The 22646-nt window shown below is 37.1% G+C and overlaps 1 protein-coding gene across 20 annotated transcripts in view; it reads right to left on the bottom strand.

Annotated features, from left to right (window-relative positions):
• The window catches only part of CEP57L1 (centrosomal protein 57 like 1), a 237698-nt gene that overhangs the window by 196098 nt on the left and 18954 nt on the right, over positions 1-22646 (bottom strand). For 8 of the 20 annotated variants that reach the window (XM_081294831.1, XM_081294818.1, XM_081294829.1 and 5 more), the window contains one exon: positions 2987-3089. The exons of 7 other annotated variants lie outside the window; for them this stretch is intronic. The gene's annotated coding sequence lies outside the window, so the exon portion shown is untranslated. Of the gene's footprint in view, positions 1-2986; positions 3090-5010; positions 5130-22646 lie in introns of all 20 variants that reach the window. 5 more of the 20 variants (XM_081294827.1, XM_081294826.1, XM_081294825.1 and 2 more) reach the window with 1 other exon arrangement.

Genomic DNA, 22646 nt, shown 5'->3' with positions numbered 1-22646 from the left:
TGTTTTGGATACCCAGGGAGGCTGGCTTTGAACTTGTGATCCTCCTGCCTTAGCCTCTTGAGTTTCTGGGACTACCTACAGGTGTGCGCCACCGTGCCCGGCTTGGAATCATTCTTGATAGCTTGTGAACAACCATGGAAATATAGTTGAAATAATAAATTCTCAAAAGATTACCAATAAGTTAAAAAATAAACTAAAATTTAATTAAAATGTATAAATACATATCAACATGGATATAAGCAGAGTAACAACCCTTGTCTTTATGATCTATAAAATAAACCTTAATTGGCTGCTACTCCATAAAGAAACTATCCTTAAAGAATTTTCTACGTGCAAATATCAAAGTATTTTCTCTTGTTTTGGAGGAAAATAACTATTCCAAGTATTTTTTTTTTTTTTTAAAACAACTAATGTCTATTCCAGCTGTGCTGTGCCATCATCTTTGCATAATTCCATAGGACTGTTAGGGACATGACATTATGAGGAAGTCAGAGATACTACAATGGATTCTTAAAGTGGAGAAATCACTGTTTCTGTACTGCTAATTATTCCATTTGGGTTTTTCCTCAGAGAAATTAGAGAAATACCAACAGCTTTGTTTCTTTCATCTTTTTTTTCCCTTTGTTTATGTATTTATATTAACTTACTTTTAGCTCTTCCTTTACAAGCAAACACAGCAAAGGCTGGGCTAACCTTATTTTATTTTTCAATGTGTAAGTACTTTAAAAAGTACATTACCATTGAGTAGGATAATTTATGGTTGAGAAACTTCTCTTATAGATGCCCTATAATAATATGACCTATTATTTTTATATCACTAACTAATCTAAATGTTTAAATAGTGATATAAAAATGAACTGATTACTGGAAACTAGTAAACATAAAAAATAAACATTTCAAAATATTTCAGTTGGATGAAACAAATAATTCATTTTTTGATAATTAAATAAGTGAGAAAATTTGGAAAAAAATTGAGTTAAGCCTTTATCTCACTTCATTCATTAATAAACTTCAGCTATAAGTAAAAAACCAAAACTTAAAATTATTTTTAAAAAATCATTGAACAGTTAATGTTACAATGGGTAAGATGTTTTGTGATGAGAAGGAGGGGGAAATATAAAATACATATACATATACAAGCTACACTAAAATTAATAACAAAAAATAAAGATTATAAATAAAATTGAAAGGAAAAAGACAAGTAAATATTTGCAATGAAGGACAAAGGGTTAATATCATTAATATAAAGTTTTTACCATGAATCAGGAGTATTAAAATCATTAAAAATGACCAATGATTATAAACCATTAGTTCATAGTAGTACCAAAATAAATAAGGGTTGTGGATATAGCTCAGTAGTAGAGCACTTGCCTACATATATAAAGCCCTGGTTCAATCCCTAGTGAAGGAAGGAAGGAAGGAGGAAGGGAGGGAGGGAAGGAAGAAGGAAAGAAAAGAAAGAAGTAGGGGAAAGAAGTGGGGGAGAGTAAGGGAAAAGGAAAGGGAGATTGAGAGGGAGGGAGGAAGGAAGGAAGGAAAACAAGAAAATGTCATGCTTTACCTTTCAAATAAAGCAAAGTTCTTTTAAGGGACAACATTAAATGTTGGCAAGAAAGCTGGGATACACTGCTGATAGGAATATAAGTTAATATCACTTTTCTGCAAAACAATTGAACACTATACATTAAGAGTCTCAAAAATTATTATAGGAATCGATACTAAAAAAAGGCAAAGATATACACAAGATTATTATAAAGATCACCATTCCAGCATTATTTATAATATCGAATGTTGTCTTTGATGTCTCTTTCTCACATTCCATGTTGAATTTTATTAAATGGCTTTAAACATTTTAAACACACTTTTTTAAAAAAGAAAAATTTCTCCATTTGATAATTGTAGAAATCAGTCTTTGTAGTTTGTGGATTCTGCTGATGATGCTTGTCTAACAGTGGCTGGTTAATTTATCTTTAGTGATTTCTAATTTTTAAATTTTTTTTTTCTGGTACTGGGGACTGAACTCAAGGTCTTGCACATGCTAGGTAAGTTCTCCACCACTGGGCTACTTTGAAAGGCCAGCCCTTTCAAATAATTTTATTTTGAGGGGCTGGGGCTGAAGCTCAGTGGCAGAGCGCTTGCCTGGCAAACATGAGGCTCTGGGTTCGATCCTCAGCACCACATAAAAATAAAATAAAGGTATTAAAAAAATCCAAAATCTATTTTTTAAAAAGTGATCAGCACTTAAAAAAAAAAAAAAAAAGAAGAAGAAGACATATTCCCAGGAAATTGCCCAGGCTGGCCTAAACCTGCAATCCTTCTGTCTCAGCTTTCCAGGTAGCTGGGGCTAGAACTGGGATTACAGGTATACATACCTGGCTGTGATTTCTTATTTTAAGCTTACATTTCTTTGAAAGATTCTTTTTGTCTACCACAGCCAAAGCCAAAGATGAGATAGAGTGTCTTTGTGGGTGTTTTCCGCCCCCCCCCCCCCCCCCCCGATTGAACCCAGGGGGTGCTGTACCATTGAGCTATATAACCAGCCCTTTTCATTTTTATTTTTTTTATTTTGAGAAAGGGTCTCACTAAATTGCCTCACTAATTGAATTGGATTCAAACCTGTGATCCTCATTCCTCAGCTTCCCAAGTCACTGGGATCACAAGTGTGCCTTATTGTGCCTAGCATGATTATCTTTAATGACAATCTAAAAGATTTTTAAACAGCCACCTCCCTCTTGTTTAAAAATAGAATCTTTTTCATTTGGGTCTCTTTTATGATGTTTTTCCATGATAAGATTCATATTATGTATCAGAATAAATACTGCCTCCTCAGGTTTCATATCCAGAGGCACATGATATATATCTACTAATTTTCATAGTTGATATCAATTTTAACCACTTTTAATTATTCAATTTTTATTTATATTTCCTTGCATCTTGTAAGCAATCTATGGGAGAGACATTTATACCATGCAAATATCATACTTACCAAATTTTTGCTGCCTGGATTTATTATTTATTGATGCTTCTTGCCAAAAACCAGTCTTTACAATGATGATTGCAGAATGATGGCTTTTCAAATCCAGCAAGAGCTATTTTTAGAGTTAATGATAAATTGTTTTTTGATAAATTTGAATCAAAAGATCAGCATATTAAATATAAGATTTGTTGCTACTATTAATGCATTTTACATGATAGTCACTGAAATGTTATAAACTGCTTCTGAATTTCTGGAATTTAACTGTTATTGGGGGTAGTTCCATGAATTTATCATATTTTTAAAAGTTGGGTTATAGTATACTTTAGAATGTGAATTATGTTCTGACACCTTTTCTTATTTTGCATCTACAGGTTGTTTTATTTTTATTTTCATTTTAAATTTTATTTAATTATTCCATATACACTTAATTAAGTATATATTAAATCATATATACTTAATGACAGCAGAATGCATTTTGATTCATTGTACACAAATGGAGCATAACTTTTCATTTCTCTGGTTGTGCACAATGTAGCACTGCACCATATGTGAAGTCATTCAGGTACCTAGGGTAATGATGTCCATCTCATTCCACCATCTTTCCTACCCCCATGCCCCCTCTTCTCCCTCCCCTTTGCCTACAGTTTCTCCATTCTTCCCATGCTCCCCCCCACATTGTTTATTATACTCTACTATTACCTAAGTCCTGCTAATAAACCCTCTATTTAAAGAATGACTAATCAGATAATATTCACTTAATTGAGATTGAAGAACAAATTTTACAGTATGGACTAGATTTGAAAATTGTAGCTAGACTGGAAAGGTATAGACTACTTTTCCTTTTTGAAGAATAAATATAAAATAAACATGCAAAGACAGAAATCAGGATAGGTGATAATAATGAAACTTGGGAAAACAAAAAGCAGATGCATGAGTAGTAGTAACAGGATCAGCCAATGCAAAATGGCCCTGGAATTAGCTACAACTCTGTAAGAGGTATTTATGATAAGGCTGAATGTTGAGAGCCACAGCCCAGTTGGGATGGTGCCTGGCATTTTGCCTGAAGGGGTGGTTGAGAGGTGACACCAGGGAGCCATTAAGATGATGATAATTAAGTTAAACTGTGTATAATTGCTGTGACTAGACTATGCTGGATTGAAACAGGCTGTGTGTTCAGTTGCATATAGACCCCTGCTGTCCGGCATTAGGGCAGCTCCTGCTGCCTTGGGCGCCTACTTTTGAGTTCTCCCAGACTTGGCTGGGAGAGTTGGGGGTGGGGGGGAGTGCGAGTGGAGTGCCCGTGAGAGCTAGGGCAATAAAGTAGTTCCTGTTTGAACCTACAAGTGCCTGGTGGCGGCTCGGTTATTTTGTGCCCAGCCAGACTGCGGCAGCTGAAAACTAGTGTTCAGATTGAAAGTTTAACTTAAAAATAAATAATATGCTTAAATTCCCTCTGCCTCTCCATGCAGCCAAGAGTGCTATACCCTCATCTGGAAAGAGTTGAAGTTTTGTTTTGTTTCTTTTGTTTGAAAAGGAAATCATAGAGTATCTCTAGATTGGGGGACCACTGGTGAAGCCAGAATTAGACAGGCAGTCAGTGTAGATACGTCAGGTCAGATCAAGGAGGCCAATTTTGAGTGAGTCTGGGAAGTTGGAGACTGTCCCCTGAGGAATCTTATCAAGAACCTGCTCCCACCCCACCTCCATCCCTTTGCAAAGGTAACCAGTCCCAGGAATTTCCCCTCCCTACAGGGAGCTATAAAGTTGTTAAGGTGTCCTGGTCTACTCCACCCTGCCCTTCCCCCTTCAGTCCACTCTTTCCTACCTTTTGGCCACCCCACTGAGCATTCCTGGGCCTAGTCTGTAAGCAGGAAGGAAAAAGGAGGAAAAGACAGAACAAAGGAAGCCTAGGACATAAAAAGGGCAGAACACTTTGCCTCTTGGGATACCATGTTACCAGCTATGGCCCCCTTCTCCCTCACAGGAGAAGTCTATGTTACCCGTTTTTATTAAACCCTCCTTCATATGCTTGCCTTGGCATGCTTCTCTAATGTTCAAACTTCAACATGTGGGAAGCAGGACCAATAACTGGAGGCATCACTGGCACAGCTGAGGGTGGGGCACAGGAGTGAAAGCAGGAAAAAACTTGAGACTGAGAGGGAACAGAATGGAATAAAATGGTAGATAAACTCCCATGGTCTTACTTCATAATACACTACAAAAAGTCTTTCTTGCTCTCCCACTCCTACAATGTATAAAATGTGCCTTTTTTTATTTTTTTAATCTGTTTATTATCTCTGAAGTTCTTCTTTTTTTAAATTTTTTATTTTATTTTTTTTATTGGTTGTTCACAACATTACAAAGCTCTTGACATATTTCATACATTAGATTGAAGTGGGTTATGAACTCCCAATTTTACCCCAAATTATTTTTTATTTTTAACTCTCCTATTCTTTTTTATTTTGCAGTACTGGGGATTGAACCTGGGCCACTCTACCACTGAGTTACAAACAAACCTCCCCATCCAGCTATTTTTTTTTTTTTTTAATTTTGAGACTGGGTCTCATTAAGTTGCTCAGGCTGATATGGAACTTGCAATCCTCCTCTCAGTCTCCCAAATCAATGGAATTACAGGTATACACTACCATGCCAGAACCCCTCCTATTCTTCTTCTTCTTCTTCTTCTTTTTTTTTTTTTTGGTATTGGGGATTGAACTCAGGGGCCACATCCCCAGAACTATTTTGTATTTTATTTAGAGACAAGGTCTCACTGAGTTGCTTAGTGCCTCACCATTGCTGAGGCTGGCTTTGAACTTGGAATCCTCCTGTCTCAGCCTCTGAAGCCACCGGGATTATAGGTATATGCCACTGTGCCCAAGAGAGCACCTCTTATTCTTAATCAACCATAAAAAGCTTGATGTAGGACACCAACCAGGAGTTATCATAAACTCTAGGGTCTTAAATCATAATTTGTTATTTGCTAAAATTATTTCACTCTTGAATCATAATTCATAATCCTTACCCTTAAAAAGTCTTCTCCCACTCCCCTCACTCTGACAATATAAGAGATGTATCTTTTCTTACCCTCCTAATCAAATCAGCCATAAACACCAGGTATAGGGAGAAGTCAAAAAATAATACGTGAACTACTTCTGCAAGAAAGAAACCCCTTAAAAGCATTATCATAAAAATTCCAGAGTTTTCTGCCCCAAACACTCAATAAATAGTCTGGGCCTTTTTTGGGGAGGGGGTTCAGGGCAGTTTTGACTATTCCTAATCAGGTCTATTCCCTTCACCATGAGGTGAAACCTTCTTCCCCTTTCTCTTCCCAGATTAAAGTTTTGCCTATATATTTGTTTGTACTCACTTGACTCAGATTCTGTTTCTACCCTCACTAAGTCAAAAATTCTGTCTGCAGTATCAGATTAATGTTGGTAGTCTATATAAAATTAAGAGATGAGGATTATCTTTATTTAGGAAACATAAATAGCTCAAGATACTAAAGATGATAAAATGAATAGTTGATGGATTTGGAGTTTGCATTTAAGTTTTTTGGTGTCCCACCCTTAAATATGTGGTTTAATGATTATTTAACAAGGCTTACTGGATGGCAAAGAAAGATATGAAAAACAGAAACCAAAATAAACAATAAAAGGTTTAATAGGAACACAAAATTTGGAAATACATAATTAGTGGAGATAGAATATGTAATCACTGAGGACCATGGGTAAATCTGACTGAAGCAATGAATAAATATTGGTAGTAAGAGGCTGGAAAAGATAGTCAAGTACTTTGTACATCTACTAAGGTGTTTATATTTTATCTGAATAGGCCATGGGAAGATAATGAAGGACATTAGGGAAATATGATCAGGTCTGTATTTTGACAAATGTATTATGATGAGTTTGAGGTGGACAGATTGAAAGAAAAAGAAATTATAGGCCAAAGAACAAATTAAAAAGGCTACTGAGGGGCTGGGGTGGTGGCTTAATGGTACAGCGCTCGCCTAGCATGCATGAGGCACTGGGTTCGATCCTCAGCACCACATAAAAAAACAAAAAACAAAGTAATGTGTCCACCTAAAATAAAGATACATAAATAATTTTTTTTTTTTTAAAAAGGGCTACCGAACTAATTCAAACAAGGAAAATACAGGCCTAAGACTGGAATAGCTGAAATGAACATAAAAGATTCTCAGAAGATAAATCAAAAATATTTAGGAACCAACTATATATAGGAAATGGAGGATAGAAAAGAATAAAAAATGCTCAAGCCAGGTGTAGTGCCTGTAATCCCAGCAACTCTCCAGAGTTCAATCAATCATAAGTTCAAGGTCAACCTCAGCATTTATTGAGACCCTAAGCAACTTAATGAGACCCTGTCTCAAAATAAAAGAATAAAAAGGCTGGGGATGTAGTCCTTGAGTTCAATTCCCAACTCAAAAAAAAAAAAAAAAAATGTTCACCATATTTTCATTTGGGCAAGTGAATAAATGGTGAGGGTATTAATTGAAATATGGAATACAGTAGATTCCCTTATCTGCAATTTCAGTTACTCAAGGTATACCATAGTTGGAAAATATCAATAGCTGTCTGGACTCTGGAGAAAGGCAATATTCATATATAACATTTATTACAATATCTTAAGGTTGTTCTACTTTGTTGTTAATCTCTTACTGTAACTAATTTATACATGAACGTCAATACTATCCAGAGTTTCAGGCAGCCATGGTGGAGGCAGGGGATCATTGCAATATAAAAGGAGTTACAAACTGGGAGCTACGGCACACGCCTGTAATCCCAGGAACTTGGGATGTTGAAGCAGGACGACTCCAAGTTCTAGGTCAGCCTTAGCAACTTAGTGAGACCCTGTCTCAATATAAAAAATTTTTTTAATTTTTTAGGCTGAACATGTAGCTCAGGTGTTAAGCACTCCTGGGTTCTATCTCCAGTACTGCCAAGAGAGACAGAAAGAGAGTGGGGGAGGGAGAGAGAGAAGGAGGGAGAGAGAAAGGGAGAGAGTCTGAGGAAATAATAATAAATTCTGGTTGAGACATGTCAAGTTTGAGGTTTTAATGACACAGAGCTGTCCAGCAAAAAAGCTAACATAGGGATCCAGAGGTTAAATGAACAGTCTAGGCTGGATCTAGAGACATAGAGTTAGTTATCAATTAAGATCATCCAATGGGAGTGTAAAGAACAGCAACTTTCAGTGTGTGTATATGTGCCTACACAAAGCAATGATAGAGATTCACTGCCTTTGTCCATCAGAGAACTAGTATTGTCTATTCACTGAGGTCCTCCTCAGATATACTAAGGCAAAATTTTATGAAGAATCATAGATTTAAGAGACAAAATGGATTGAGCTTAGGGTCCTAAAGACCACTAACATTTAGGAAGTAAATGCAGGAAGAAAAATCTTCAAAGGGGATCAAAGACAGATGATCATTTTAAGTGAGAAACAAAATTAGGAAAAAGTGAAAACAAAGGAGTCAAAGCAAGACTAGGAAGTAATAATTTTATGTCTAGGGCGGAGGATGTAGCTCAGTGGTAGAGCACCTGCCTAACATGCATGAGTTTATGTGCTCAATCCCCAGTACTTCAAAGGAAAAAAAAAATTGTCTAATATTCTCTGAAATATGAAGCTCTGAAATATCAAGCATATAAAGCAAAGTTTTTGCTACCAATACGTGTTTGCAGTCTTACTTTTGAATAAAGACTGGCATGAGAGGAAAGAGGAACACAATAGGAGACTAAACAGCAAATACAGTAAAACTGGTTTGCTAACTTCATAACTATTGAAATAGACTTAATTTGGGACACCAACCTCTGAAATTAAGAGCTTACTCAGGCTGAAGGTGGAAACTGAAGGGCTGCAACCCCCCCACCCCCACCCTGATGGGCTCAAGGAAACTGAGTAGAGATTGCCTTCCTTCCCTCTAACAGAGCCCAAACTAAATCTGCCAGCCTTTTGTCCCATTTTGCTGAGGCGGGCCTCAAACTTGCAATCCCACTGCCTAGCCTTGGAGCCACTGGTTTTACAGCTGTGAGCCTCTGTACCAGGCTAATCAATAACTTTTGCCTTTCTCTCTATCTCTAGGCTAATGTTTGTTATGGTTGAACTCAACAATTCAGTAAACACCATCCTAACTTTACAAAACAACCCATGCATGGGGATTCCAACATGGCGGTGGGCGTGGAGAGACCAAGTCTCTGACCTCTTCAGCTGTGCGGGCATAGGGAGTCGTAAACAACCTAAATCTGTTTGCTCAGGTCTACCACGCGGCCTGCGCAGTGGTTTCATTAATGAGGTTCTGGCATTAAGTTAGTTAGAAGAGATCAAAATAAAACACACAGACAGTACCTTATTTTACATTGCTAGGTCCGAGACGGCTCGCCTCCCTGTTTCCCCGCCTCAAGCCGCCCAGCAGGGCAGCGAGGATTACTCTGGGCTAGCAGGAGAGAGAGAGAGTGAACACGCCGGGGAGTAGCCTTTTATTTGGGGGGACAAGAGATTCAGGGGAGAATTCCATCCAATGAAGGTTGAGGGGGGGCTGCACTCCAAGGTCAGGGTCAGTGATTGGGTCTCCAGGGTCAGTGGTTACGCACACCCCCACACGGATGGGCTCTCTCATCAGGAAAGGGTCGGGATAACTCCGACACAGCCAGAGTGCCTCAGGCCCTTAACGGGAGTCACCCAATCACGTGTCAGAATGGCTCCCCACACTCAGGATCACTAGGCAATGCTGAGATGACGTGGATCTGGGGCGAACAGTCTGGGCCTCTCAGAACACACACTGAGCCCGGATCGGCTGAATTCAAACTCCCATTCACCTGCTTCCCGCAGACAAACAGCTGTGACTCAGCATTAATCCATCCGGCTGAAACAACTGGTCAGCCCTTCTCATCCTACGGAGGTAAATGCCTACCGAGCCTTCATAAGTAGTGGCCACAGGTTTGAAACGGGGCTTGGGAGAGACAGTAAGGACCCACCCGTTGCATTGCTCGCCCGGCAAAGGGAATCGAACTGTCGCCATTTGCAAGAGACACCACTATGGCAGAGAACTGACGTCATCAGACTGCGGCGGAGGAGATAACTTCATTGAAACCTGCGGCTACAGGTGTGTAATCCCCTAGCCTTCCCTCTCCACACATCGGGGAAACCTTAAGGGCCCCTCCCAGCTCTCCCGTGAGTGTGACAGCCAGCCCGAGGGAATCAGAGGTGGCTCGGGATCCGCGGCGCGGAACTACCGCTCCCACCAGGGCTGACTGCTGAGGTCTCTTGCACCAGCTACCTGGGGAGTGGCTACCGGAGGGCAAATAAAATTCGCTGAGGATTCTCAGCCCCAAGCTCTATAAACTTAGGGTCTGAGGGAATGGCAAACAGGGAGAGTGTGCCCACTCGTTCATGAAAACAGGGATCCTGGGAGCAGCAGACCTGGCGTGTAGCCAGTATTGTGATGAGTGGCACCGTGAGAGGGGCCTGGCTAGAGGAAAAGTGGGAAGTGACTAGACACAAGAGGAGACCCTAGACACTCAGGATTGGAGACTCGCCCAGTCTGGGAGGAGCTGCTGCACAGTGATTGGTTCCCGCGTATTGACAGGAGAAACTTGACCTGGTGGGCACAGCGCCACCTACTGGAAGAGAAGTTAATCAAACTCTAAGACTGCATTTATTAGTTTTATTTTTTCCTTTTTTTCTTTTCTCTTTTTTTTTTTGATTTGGGTTTTTCTTTCATTTTCATTTTTCTATCTTGTTGTTTTTTTAATTTTTTTTACAATTTTTTTAAAATTTTTTTTCTTCTAATATTAATTTTACTTTTTTATTATTATTATTTTTTTAAATTTTTTTTCTTTTTTTATTTCCTATTTTTTTCTTCTTTTGTCTTTTCATTTTTCTTATCCCCCCTTCCTTGAATTCTACCTGCTTACTCTCATTCTCTTTATTGACTTCTTCCCTTCCCTTCTAATACCTTTCCTCCCAAGCACCTAATAAATTTATAGGAGTAAACAGTAACTCAGCAGTCAAACAGAACAAGAAGTAACATGAGCAGCTTCAAAAAGCAAGGAAGAAAAGGAGTACAAACAATGCAGGACAGCCTAAATCAGAAAATGGTCATCAGAAAAATGGTCATATAAAGAACTCAAGGAACACCTTAGACAGATGGAATGGAACCTTAAAGAGGATACAAGACAGCAAATTCAAGCAGTGAAAGAACACATTGAGAATGAATTACATAAACAGATAAAAGAAGAAGTTAAGCATCTTTATCAGGAGATAGAGATTATAAAAAATAATCAAACAATAATTCTAGAAATGAAGGAAACGATAAACCAAATTAAAAACTCAATTGAGAGTATCACTAACAGAGTGGAGCAAGTAGAAGCCAGAACGTCAGATAATGAAGACAAAATATATCATCTTGAAAAGAGTCTAGCCAACTCAGAAAGGCTGGTAAAAAATCACGAGAAAAACATCCAAGAGTTATGGGATAACATAAAAAAACCAAACTTACGAGTCATCGGGATAGAAGAAGGTACAGAGATTCAAACCAAGGGAATGAGTAACCTGCTGAATGAAATAATTACAGAAAACGTTCCAGAGATAAAAAAGGAAACAGATATACAAATTGAAGATGCATACAGGACACCGAGCACACAAAATCACAATAGACCAACGCCAAGACACATTGTTATGAAGATATCCAATATACAGAACAAAGAGAAAATATTAAAAGCTACAAGAGAAAGGAGACAGATTACATTCAGGGGTAAACCAATAAGGTTAACAACGGATTTTTCATCACAACACTTTCAGTGCAAGAAGGTCATGGAACAATGTATTTCAAACACTGAAAGACAATGGATGCCAACCAAGAATTCTGTATCCAGCAAAATTAAGCTTCAGGTATGACAACGAAATAAAAATCTTTCATGATAAACAAAAGTTAAAAGAATTTGCAGCCAGAAAACCAGCATTGCAAAGCATTTTGAGCAAAACACTACACGAGGAAGAAATGAAAAACAATAACCAAAACCATCAGTGGGAAGTGCCTCAGTAAAGACAGAGGGCGAGGGGAAAGATAATCATGGAGAAACAAACTAAATTTTTTTAAAAAAGGATAAACAATCAAACATGGATGGAAGTACAAATCATATATCAATAGTAACTCTGAATGTTAATGGCTTAAACTCTCCAATAAAGCTACATAGGCTGGTATCATGGATTAAAAAAACAAATCCAACAATGTGCTGCCTCCAGGAGACACATCTGATTGGAAAAGACATACACAGGCTGAAGGTGAAAGGATGGGAAAAAATATACCATGCACACGGTCCTCGTAAGCAAGCAGGGGTGGCCATCCTCATATCGAATAAAATCGACTTCAAGACTAAGTTAATCAAAAGGGATAAAGAAGGTCATTATATACTGTTAAAAGGAACCATTCACCAACAAGACGTAACAATTATCAATATTTATGCACCAAATAATGGTGCTGCGACATTCATAAAACAAATTCTCCTCAAGTTCAAGAATCAAATAGACCACAACACAATAATTATGGGTGACTTCAACACACCTCTCTCACCATTGCACAGATCCTCCAAACAAAAGTTGAATAAAGAAACTATAGAACTCAATATCACAATCAATAACCTAGACTTAACTGACATATATAGAATATATCAACCATCATCAAATGGATATACTTTTTTCTCAGCAGCACATGGATCCTTCTCAAAAATAGACCATATATTATGCCATAGGGCAACCCTCAGTAAATATAAAAGGGTGGAGATAATACCATGCATTTTATCTGATCATAATGGAATGAAACTGGAAATCAATGACAAAAGAAGGAAGGAAAATCCTACATCACATGGAAAATGAACAATATGTTACTGAATGATCAATGGGTTACAGAAGACATAATGGAGGAAATCAAAAAATTCTTAGAGATAAATGAAAATACAGACACAACATATCGGAATCTATGGGACACAATGAAAGCAGTTTTAAGAGGAAAATTCATCGCCTGGTGGTCATTCCTCAAAAAAAGAAAAAACCAACAAATAAATGAGCTCACACTTCATCTCAAAGCCCTAGAAAAGGAAGAGCAAAACAACAGCAAATGTAGCAGAGGGTAGAAATAATTAAAATCAGAGCGGAAATCAATGAAATTGAAACAAAAGAAACTATTGAAAAAATTAACAAAACTAAAAGTTGGTTCTTCGAAAAAATAAATAAGATTGACAGACCTTTAGCCATGCTAACGAACAGGAGAAAGAACTCAAATTACTAACATACGGGATGAAAAAGGCAATATCACAACAGATGCTACAGAAATACAGAAGACAATTAGAAATTATTTTGAAAACCTATATTCCAATAAAATAGAAGATAGTGAAGACATCGATAAATTTCTTAAGTCATATGATTTGCCCAGACTGAGTCAGGAGGATACACACAATTTGAACAGACCAATATCAATGGATGAAATTGAAGAAGCCATCAAAAGACTACCAACCAAGAAAAGCCCAGGACCGGATGGGTATACAGCGGAGTTTTACAAAACCTTTAAAGAAGAATTAATACCAATACTTTTCAAGTTATTTCAGGAAATAGAAAAAGAGGGAGCTCTTCCAAATTCATTCTATGAGGCCAACATCACCCTGATTCCGAAACCAGACAAAGACACCTCAAAGAAAGAAAACTACAGACCAATATCTCTAATGAACCTAGATGCAAAAATCCTCAATAAAATTCTGGCGAATCGAATACAAAAACACATCAAAAAAATTGTGCACCATGATCAAGTAGGATTCATCCCTGGGATGCAAGGATGGTTGAACATACGGAAATCAATAAATGTTATTCACCACATCAATAGACTTAAAGATAAGAACCATATGATCATCTCGATTGATGCAGAGAAAGCATTCGACAAAGTACAGCATCCTTTTATGTTGAAAACATTAGAAAAACTAGGGATAACAGGAACTTACCTTGACATTGTAAAAGCTATCTATGCTAAGCCTCAGGCTAGCATCATTCTGAATGGACAAAAGTTGAAGGCATTCCCTCTAAAATCCGGAACAAGACAGGGATGCCCTCTATCACCACTTCTATTCACTATAGTTCTTGAAACACTGGCCAGAGCAATTAGACAGACAAAAGAAATTAAAGGCATAAAAATTGGAAAAGAAGAACTTAAATTATCACTATTTGCAGATGACATGATTCTATACCTAGAAGACCCAAAAGGGTCTACAAAGAAACTACTAGAACTAATAAATGAATTCAGCAAAGTGGCAGGATATAAAATCAACACACATAAATCAAATGCATTCCTGTATATCAGCGACAAAACTTCTGAAACGGAAATGAGGAAAAACACTCCATTCACAATATCCTCAAAAAAAATAAAATACTTGGGAATCAACCTAACAAAAGCGGTGAAGGATTTATACAATGAAAACTACAGAACCCTAAAGAGAGAAGTAGAAGAAGATCTTAGAAGATGGAAAAATGTACCCTGTTCATGGATAGGCAGAACTAACATCATCAAAATGGCGATATTACCAAAAGTTCTCTATAGGTTTAATGCAATGCCAATCAAAATCCCAACGGCATTTCTTGTAGAAATAGATAAAGCAATCATGAAATTCATATGGAAAAATAAAAGACCCAGAATAGCAAAAGCAATTCTAAGCAGGAAGTGTGAATCAGGCGGTATAGCGATACCAGATTTCAAACTATATTACAGAGCAATAGTGACAAAAACAGCATGGTACTGGTACCAAAACAGGCGGGTGGACCAATGGTATAGAATAGAGGACACAGAGACTAATCCACAAAGTTACAACTATCTTATATTTGATAAAGGGGCTAAAAGCATGCAATGGAGGAAGGATAGCATCTTCAACAAATGGTGTTGGGAAAACTGGGAATCCATATGCAACAAAATGAAACTGAATCCCTTTCTCTCGCCATGCACAAAAGTTAACTCAAAATGGATCAAGGAGCTTGATATCAAATCAGAGACTCTGCATCTGATAGAAGAAAAAGTTGGCTCCGATCTACATATTGTGGGGTCGGGCTCCAAATTCCTTAATAGGACACCCATAGCACAAGAGTTAATAACAAGAATCAACAAATGGGACTTAATTAAACTTAAAAGTTTTTTCTCAGCAAGAGAAACAATAAGAGAGGTAAATAGGGAGCCTATATCCTGGGAACAAATTTTTACTCCTCACACTTCAGATAGAGCCCTAATATCCAGAGTATACAAAGAACTCAAAAAATTAGACAATAAGATAACAAATAACCCAATCAACAAATGGGCCAAGGACCTGAACAGACACTTCTCAGAGGAGGACATACAATCAATCAACAAGTACATGAAAAAATGCTCACCATCTCTAGCAGTCAGAGAAATGCAAATCAAAACCACCCTAAGATACCATCTCACTCCAGTAAGATTGACAGCCACTATGAAGTCAAACAACAACAAGTGCTGGCGAGGATGTGGAGAAAAGGGTACACTTGTACATTGCTGGTGGGACTGCAAATTGGTGCGGCCAATTTGGAAAGCAGTTTGGAGATACCTGGGAAAGCTGGGAATGGAACCACCATTTGACCCTGCTATTGGCCTTCTTGGACTATTCCCTGAAGACCTTAAAAGAACATGCTACAGTGATACTGCCACATTGATGTTCATAGCAGCACAATTCACAATAGCTAGACTGTGGAACCAACCCAGATGCCCTTCAATAGATGAATGGATAAAAAAAATGTGGCATCTATACACAATGGAGTACTATGCAGCAATAAAAAATGACAAAATCATAGAATTTGCAGGGAAATGGATGGCACTAGAGCAGATTATGCTTAGTGAAGCTAGCCAATCCCTAAAACACAAATACCAAATGTCTTCTTTGATATAATGAGAGCAACTATGAACAGAGCAGGGAGGAAGAGCAGGAAGAAAAGATTAACATTAAACAGAGACATGAGATGGGAGGGAAAGGGAGAAAAAGGGAAATTGCATGGAAATGAAGGGAGACCCTCATTGCTATACAAAGTTACATATAAGAGGTTGTGAGGGGAATGGGAAAATAAACAAGGAGATAAATGAATTACAGTAGATGGGGTAGAGAGAGAAGATGGGAGGGGAGGGGAGGGGGGATAGTAGGGGATAAGAAAGGTAGCAGAATACAACAATTACTAATAGGGCATTATGTAAAATTGTGGATGTGTAACCGACTTGATTCTGCAATCTGCATTTGGGGTAAAATTGGGGGTTCATAACCCACTTCAATCTAATGTATGAAATATGATATGTCAAGAGCTTTGTAATGTTGTGAACAACCAATAAAAAAAAAAAAACCATGCTGTACATATGAAAGTATGTACTTTAACATACTGTTTTAATTTATTTTAGTTTTTGTTTGTTTCAGTATCTTAAATTAAAATTTTATTTAAGCAACTCATAATGCTTAGGATTTAAAAATATTACTGGTAATATTTCTTCACAAAGTTCTAACTTTTAAAAAATAAATGATTTTGTAGCCAGGCATGGTGGTACATGCCTGTAAACCCAGCAATTTAGAAGGCTGAGGCAGAAGGGTCCCAAGTTAAAGGCATTCATAGCTCAATTATTCTACATAGAGTGCAGTGCTATGAGACCCCAAGGAGGATCTAATCCAGAGTCTGAGATTTCAGAGATAACTTTCTGGAAGAGCCAGTTCTTCAACTAATTTTTATTTTTTGCATAGGGATTGAACCCAGAGGCTTTTTATCACTGAGCTACATTCCATAGTTGTTGTTCTTTTTTCTTTAAACAGAGTCTTGCTAAGTTGCTGAGGCTGGTATCAAACTGAGATCCTCATATCTAAGCTTCCCAAATCACTGGGATTACAAGCATGTGCCACCACACCTGGTCAGTTCTTCAAAATAAAGGATGATTGAATAGGAGTTCATGGGAAAAAGAAATGCAGATAGTGGGCTGGGGATGTGTCTCAGTGGTAGAGTGCTTGCTTAGCATGTGCAAGCCCCTGGGTTCAATCCCAGGACTGAAAAAAAAAAAAAAAAAGAAAAGAAAAGAAAAAAGAAAGAAAGAAAAAGAAATTAAGATAATGGGGAGAGAAGATCTTGTGTACAGATAGAAGAAATAGCATAGGAGTAATAAATGTAATAATGATAGCTCATACTTATTGAATATTTCTGAGGTGACTTAATTTAGTAAATCCACATTCTAATTCTAAGGCACAACTATTCCCATTTCATAGATGAGCAAACTGTAACAAAGAAAAATTGCTTTACCCAAGGCCACACATCTTGTTAAGTGATAAAGTTGGGACTTGGCAGACTGGCACCACGCTCTACTGCTAATCTATGCAAAAGTATGAAAGCAACTGAGAATCCAGTGCTCCTACAAATACTTTACTAGAACTGGAAGATTGTAAATATTCTTAAATATTGAAGAGAAGGAGGTAGAGACCTATCTAAGGAGCCTTGTATGGCTGACACAGGTGTTTGGATTTTTAACCTGTGGCTAATCAGAGCCATCAAGTAAAGGAACAGCAAGATCACATTGCCTATGATAAAGATTTTAATGATGGGGCTGGGGATGTGGCTCAAGTGGTAGCGCACTCGCCTGGCATACGTGCAGCCCGGGTTCGATCCTCAGCACCACATACCAACAAAGATGTTGTGTCTGCTGAAAAACTAAAAAATAAATATTAAAATTCTCTGTCTTAAAAAAAAAAGATTTTAATGAAATCAAAAATGGAGAAAAATGACCCTAGAACCCTGTAATGAAAATTTGAACCAAAGCAATAAAAGTGGAAAAGGAAAGGAGGGACAAGTTAGTTAGAGATGATTAGGATGCTGAATTCATAGAATTTGTAACCTAGATGAGGAAATTAGTGATAAGGAAAAAAGGAAAGCAATTTATAGCCAAGGCAGAAAACAGATTTTTGAAGAGGGCAGGGATGGTATAAAAGATTCATTTTAGGGCTGGGGTTGTGGCTCAGTGGTAGAGCGCTCGTCTAGCACGTGTAAGGAACTGGGTTCAATCCTCAGCACCACAGAAAAATAAAATAAAGGTACTATGTCCAACTACAACTAATATATATGTGTGTATATATATGTATATGTATAAACATTATTTTAAAAATATTCATTTTAGAGAAATTTGAGATGCTTACGGGATAACAATACATTGAATTTGTTATGGCACTGGTCAAAGAACTTTGCTTGTACCAATCCACTAAATTGTCAAGGCAATTCTATGAGACATAACTATTAATTTCTTTTTACATGAGGCAACTAAGAAAACTTGCCCAGGGCCAGGCAGGTATTAAGCAGATAAACTGGGATTTGAATGCAGATAACCTGAATCAGTGTTCTGCCCTGAATAGAGCCATATCAATTATATAAATGAATATGGCATTTAAGAAGAATGGTTTAGAATAAAGATAAGAATTTGGAAGTTATCAATATATAAAGATGGCAGACAAAGCCACAAATATCCACTTAGCTATAGAATCTGCTTATTTCTTAAGTGTGGGCCTTTAATCATTTAGGTGGGAATACTTTGAGTATGTTTAATAAAAGTGCAGATTGCTGGGCCTCATCCAGATGGACAGAAACAGAATCTCTGGGAGTAAGGTCCAGAAATATAGAGTTTTAATTAACTACTCAAATCAGTTTTATGCAAATGAAAGTCTGAAGATCAACAATGAGGAATCAGCAAAGATATGTATAATATGACAGTGAGTTTATTACGAGGATAAACAATAAGAGTAAACAAATTCTGAAAAGAGATAGTAAGTAAGAGTATAGGCAAGTCTTTGATTTTTTGGTTTTCAAAAACATATTTTCAGCCTACTAATTGGGAACAAATTCTTACCACACATACATAATACAGCACTAATTTCTAGAATATATAAAGAACTCAAAAATCCTTAACACCCAAAAAACAAATAACCCAATCAATAAATGGGCCAAGGAACTGAACAGACACTCCTCAGAAGATATACAATCAATCAACAAATACATAAAAAAATGTTCAACATCTTTAGCAATTGGAGAAATGCAAATCAAAACTACTCTCACCAGTCAGAATGGCAGCTATTAAGAATACAAACAACAATAAGTATTGGGGTGAAGATGTGGGGAAAAAGGTCCACTCATACACTGCTGGTAGAATTGCAAATTGGTGCAGCCAATATGGAAAGCAGCATGGAAATTCCTTGGACAACTGGGAGGAAACACCATTTGACCCAGCTATCTCTCTCCTCGCTCTATACACAAAGAACTTAAAAATAGCATACTACAGGGACACAGCCATATCAATGTTTATACCAGTACAATTCACAGTAGCTAAACTGTGGAACCAACTTAGATGCCCTTCAATAGATGAATGGATAAAAAGATGTGACATATATACCCAATGGAAGATTACTCAGCAATAAAAGAGAATAAAATCATGGCTTCTGCAGGTAAATGGATGGCATTGGAGAATATAATGCTAAATTAGCCGATCCCAAAAAAACCAACTGCCAAATGTTTTCTCTGATGTAAGGAGGCTGATTCATAGTAGGGTAGGGAGGGGGAGCATAGGAAGAACAGAGGAACTCTAGATAGGGCAGAGGAATGGGAGGGAAAGGGAAGGGGCCATGGGGTTAGAAATGATGGTGGAATGTGATGTACATTATTATCCAAAGTACATGTATGAAGACATGAATTGGTGTGAATATACTTTTTATACAACCAGAGATATGAAAAGTTGTGCTCTATATGTGTAATAAGAATTGTAATGCATTCTGCTGTCACATATAAATAAAAACATTAATAAAAAAGTATAAATGCTAATGTAAATAACTTGAAGTTTAATAATTTTGCATATGAAAAGTAAAAATGTGAGATCAGGTTCAATTAATTATTTTAAATTTTACACAGAATTCTAAATGTTGTCAAAATTTAAGACACATTTTATTTTTTGTTTCTGTGGCTATGTTTGATCTTCACGTCTACTAATACTAAGCAACTAAAAGGACATGTTTCTTTGGAAAAAAATAAGAATATAAACAACAATAAGTGTTAGTGAGGAGGTGGGGAAAAAGGCACATTGCTTGTGGGACTGCAAATTGGTGTAGCCAAAATGGAAAGCAGTATGGAAATTCCTTGGAAAACTGGGAATGGAACCACCATTTGACCCAGCTATCTCTCTCCTCGCTCTATATACAAAGGACTTAAAAACAGCATACCACAGGGACACAGCCACATCAATATTTATACCAGTACAATTCACAGTAGCTAAACTGTGGAACCAACCTAGATGCCCTTCAGAAGATGAATGGATAAAGAAAATGTGGTGTGTATATATGTACAATGGAATATTATTCAGCATTTAAAAGAGAATAAAATCATGGCATTTGCAGGTAAATGGAGAATATAATGCTAAGTGAAATTAGCCAATCCCAAAAAACCAAATGCCAAATGATTTCTCTGATTTAAGGATGCTGATTCATAATATGTGTGTGGGGGGGATTAAATGAACTTTAAATAGGGGGAAAAGGGGAGGGAAGGGATGGGGCACAGGGGTAAGAAAGAAGGTGGAATTCGATGGCCATTATTACCTAAGTATTCAATGGCCATTATTACCCTAAGTACATGTTTGAAGACACAAAGGATGTGACTACTTTATGTACAAGAAGAGATATGAAAAATTGTGCTCTATATGTGTAATATGAATTGTAATAATTCTGTTGTCATACATAACAAATTAAAATTTAAAAAAATTTTAAAAACATAATTTCAGGGCTGGGGATGTGCCTCAGTGGTAGAGCACTTACTTGTCTAGCATGTGCAAAAGCCCCCAGATTCAATCCCCAGCTCTGCAAACAACAACAGCAACAAATAAATACATAATACATAGATATTGGTTTACTTTTTTTTTTAAGAGAGAGAGAGAGAGAGAGAATTTTAATATTTATTTTTTAGTTTTCAGCGGACACAACATCTTTGTTTGTATGTGGTGCTGAGGATCGAACCTGGGCCGCACGCATGCCAAGTGAGCGCGCTACCGCTTGAGCCACATCCCCAGCCCATATTGGTTTGCTTTTTAAAGTAAGAAATAATAAAACAGACTATTAAAAACTATAAAATTCTTCTCATCAGATTTAACCATTTTTATAATTTCTCTAAGAATAAAAAGTACCATTCGTTAAACAAAGGAAAAAAGAAAAACAAGAACAAGATCAGACCACTCATACTTGTACTCTGGAGTCCACATAAAAGCTTCTAAACTCCTAGAACTTTGAGAAATAGACTGCAAAGACTTCCACAGGCCCCGGTAGCTATCCAGACACAACAGGGTAAAGAACAACTTTGTTCCTGCCAAGGATCACGATTTAAGACCCTACTCTGACACCTGGTATTCCTTCTTTAATTCACACATCACTAACAATTTTTTCATCATATCCACAGTATCCTGGCTCTTTTTAAGGAAAATTAATCCCTTCTTAAAAATCCCACAGTGAAAAGAAATAAAATTCCTGTAGCACTTTTATAATTTTCCAGAAAAGCGGTATATTCCTAATTCAAACATACATTTCTTATATTTTCCAAGGGTAATATAAAACATCGCCCAAATTATACATCATAGTTGCTCTGGGATCCTATAAAACTGAAAATTTCATTGTCTAATAAGCATAACATTCAAATTAATTGCTAAAGGATTAAAATTGCTTTGAAGTAAAAAAAAGTACCAAAATGACCACTGCCAGGGAGTTCTTAATTCAAATATGTGTCTTACAAAAACCAGCTAGTTATACAATCACTGCTAACTTTTCCCTGCTTGTAATGGAATGGAGACCCTCAGAATCCCTATCAGAGGAAAGTCCTATCTACAGCAATTTAAATAAGAATTCTAATTGGTTGGGTGCAGTGGAGCCCATAATCCCAGCACCTGGGGAGGCTGAGGCAGAGGATTTAACAATTTAAATTGTTCAAATTTAAACAATTTTAATAGTTCAAAACAATTTAGTGAGGCACTAAGCAACACAGAGAGACCCTGTTTCAGAATAAAATATAAAAAAGGTCTGGGGATGTGGCTCAGTGATTAAGCACTCATGGGTTCAATCCTGGGTACAAAAAAACATGTAATCAGCTTCCATTCTTGCTACTTACTTCCTGCCAGAGTACCTCTTTCACACAGAAAAGCTGTGTCCTCCCCAGGGGAGAATGTATACTTCTGTATCTATGTATATAAGTATAGGAATTTTCAAAGACTAGAAAGTGAATTAATGTTTCTGACATCCTTATATATGTTACAATTTTCTTTCTCACAGAAAGGAATACTAGTTTTATAGTGCTACTGCTTTCCTAACTACATGTAACAACATTACTTCTATGTGGATCTGTGGAAAATCTATGCAGAGTGTCAACCTGTCAATGTCAACCTACTTAATAATTCTTAATATGAAATCTGTTAGTGTAATTTGTACACTATATAATATTTAAGAATTTTTAAATGGCCCATAATCCCGTTATATGGAAACCTTTGTTAACAGGTGAAAAAAAAATAACTGCAATATATCTAAAAATAACAAAACAGCACAGAAATACATAAAACAAAAAGTAAAAAATGTTCTATTCC

This window comes from Spermophilus citellus, assembly GCF_964194105.1.
Source record: "Spermophilus citellus genome assembly, chromosome: 5".
In the NCBI taxonomy this organism is placed as follows: domain Eukaryota; kingdom Metazoa; phylum Chordata; class Mammalia; order Rodentia; family Sciuridae; genus Spermophilus; species Spermophilus citellus.
This window is presented reverse-complemented; position numbering and strand designations above follow the sequence as displayed.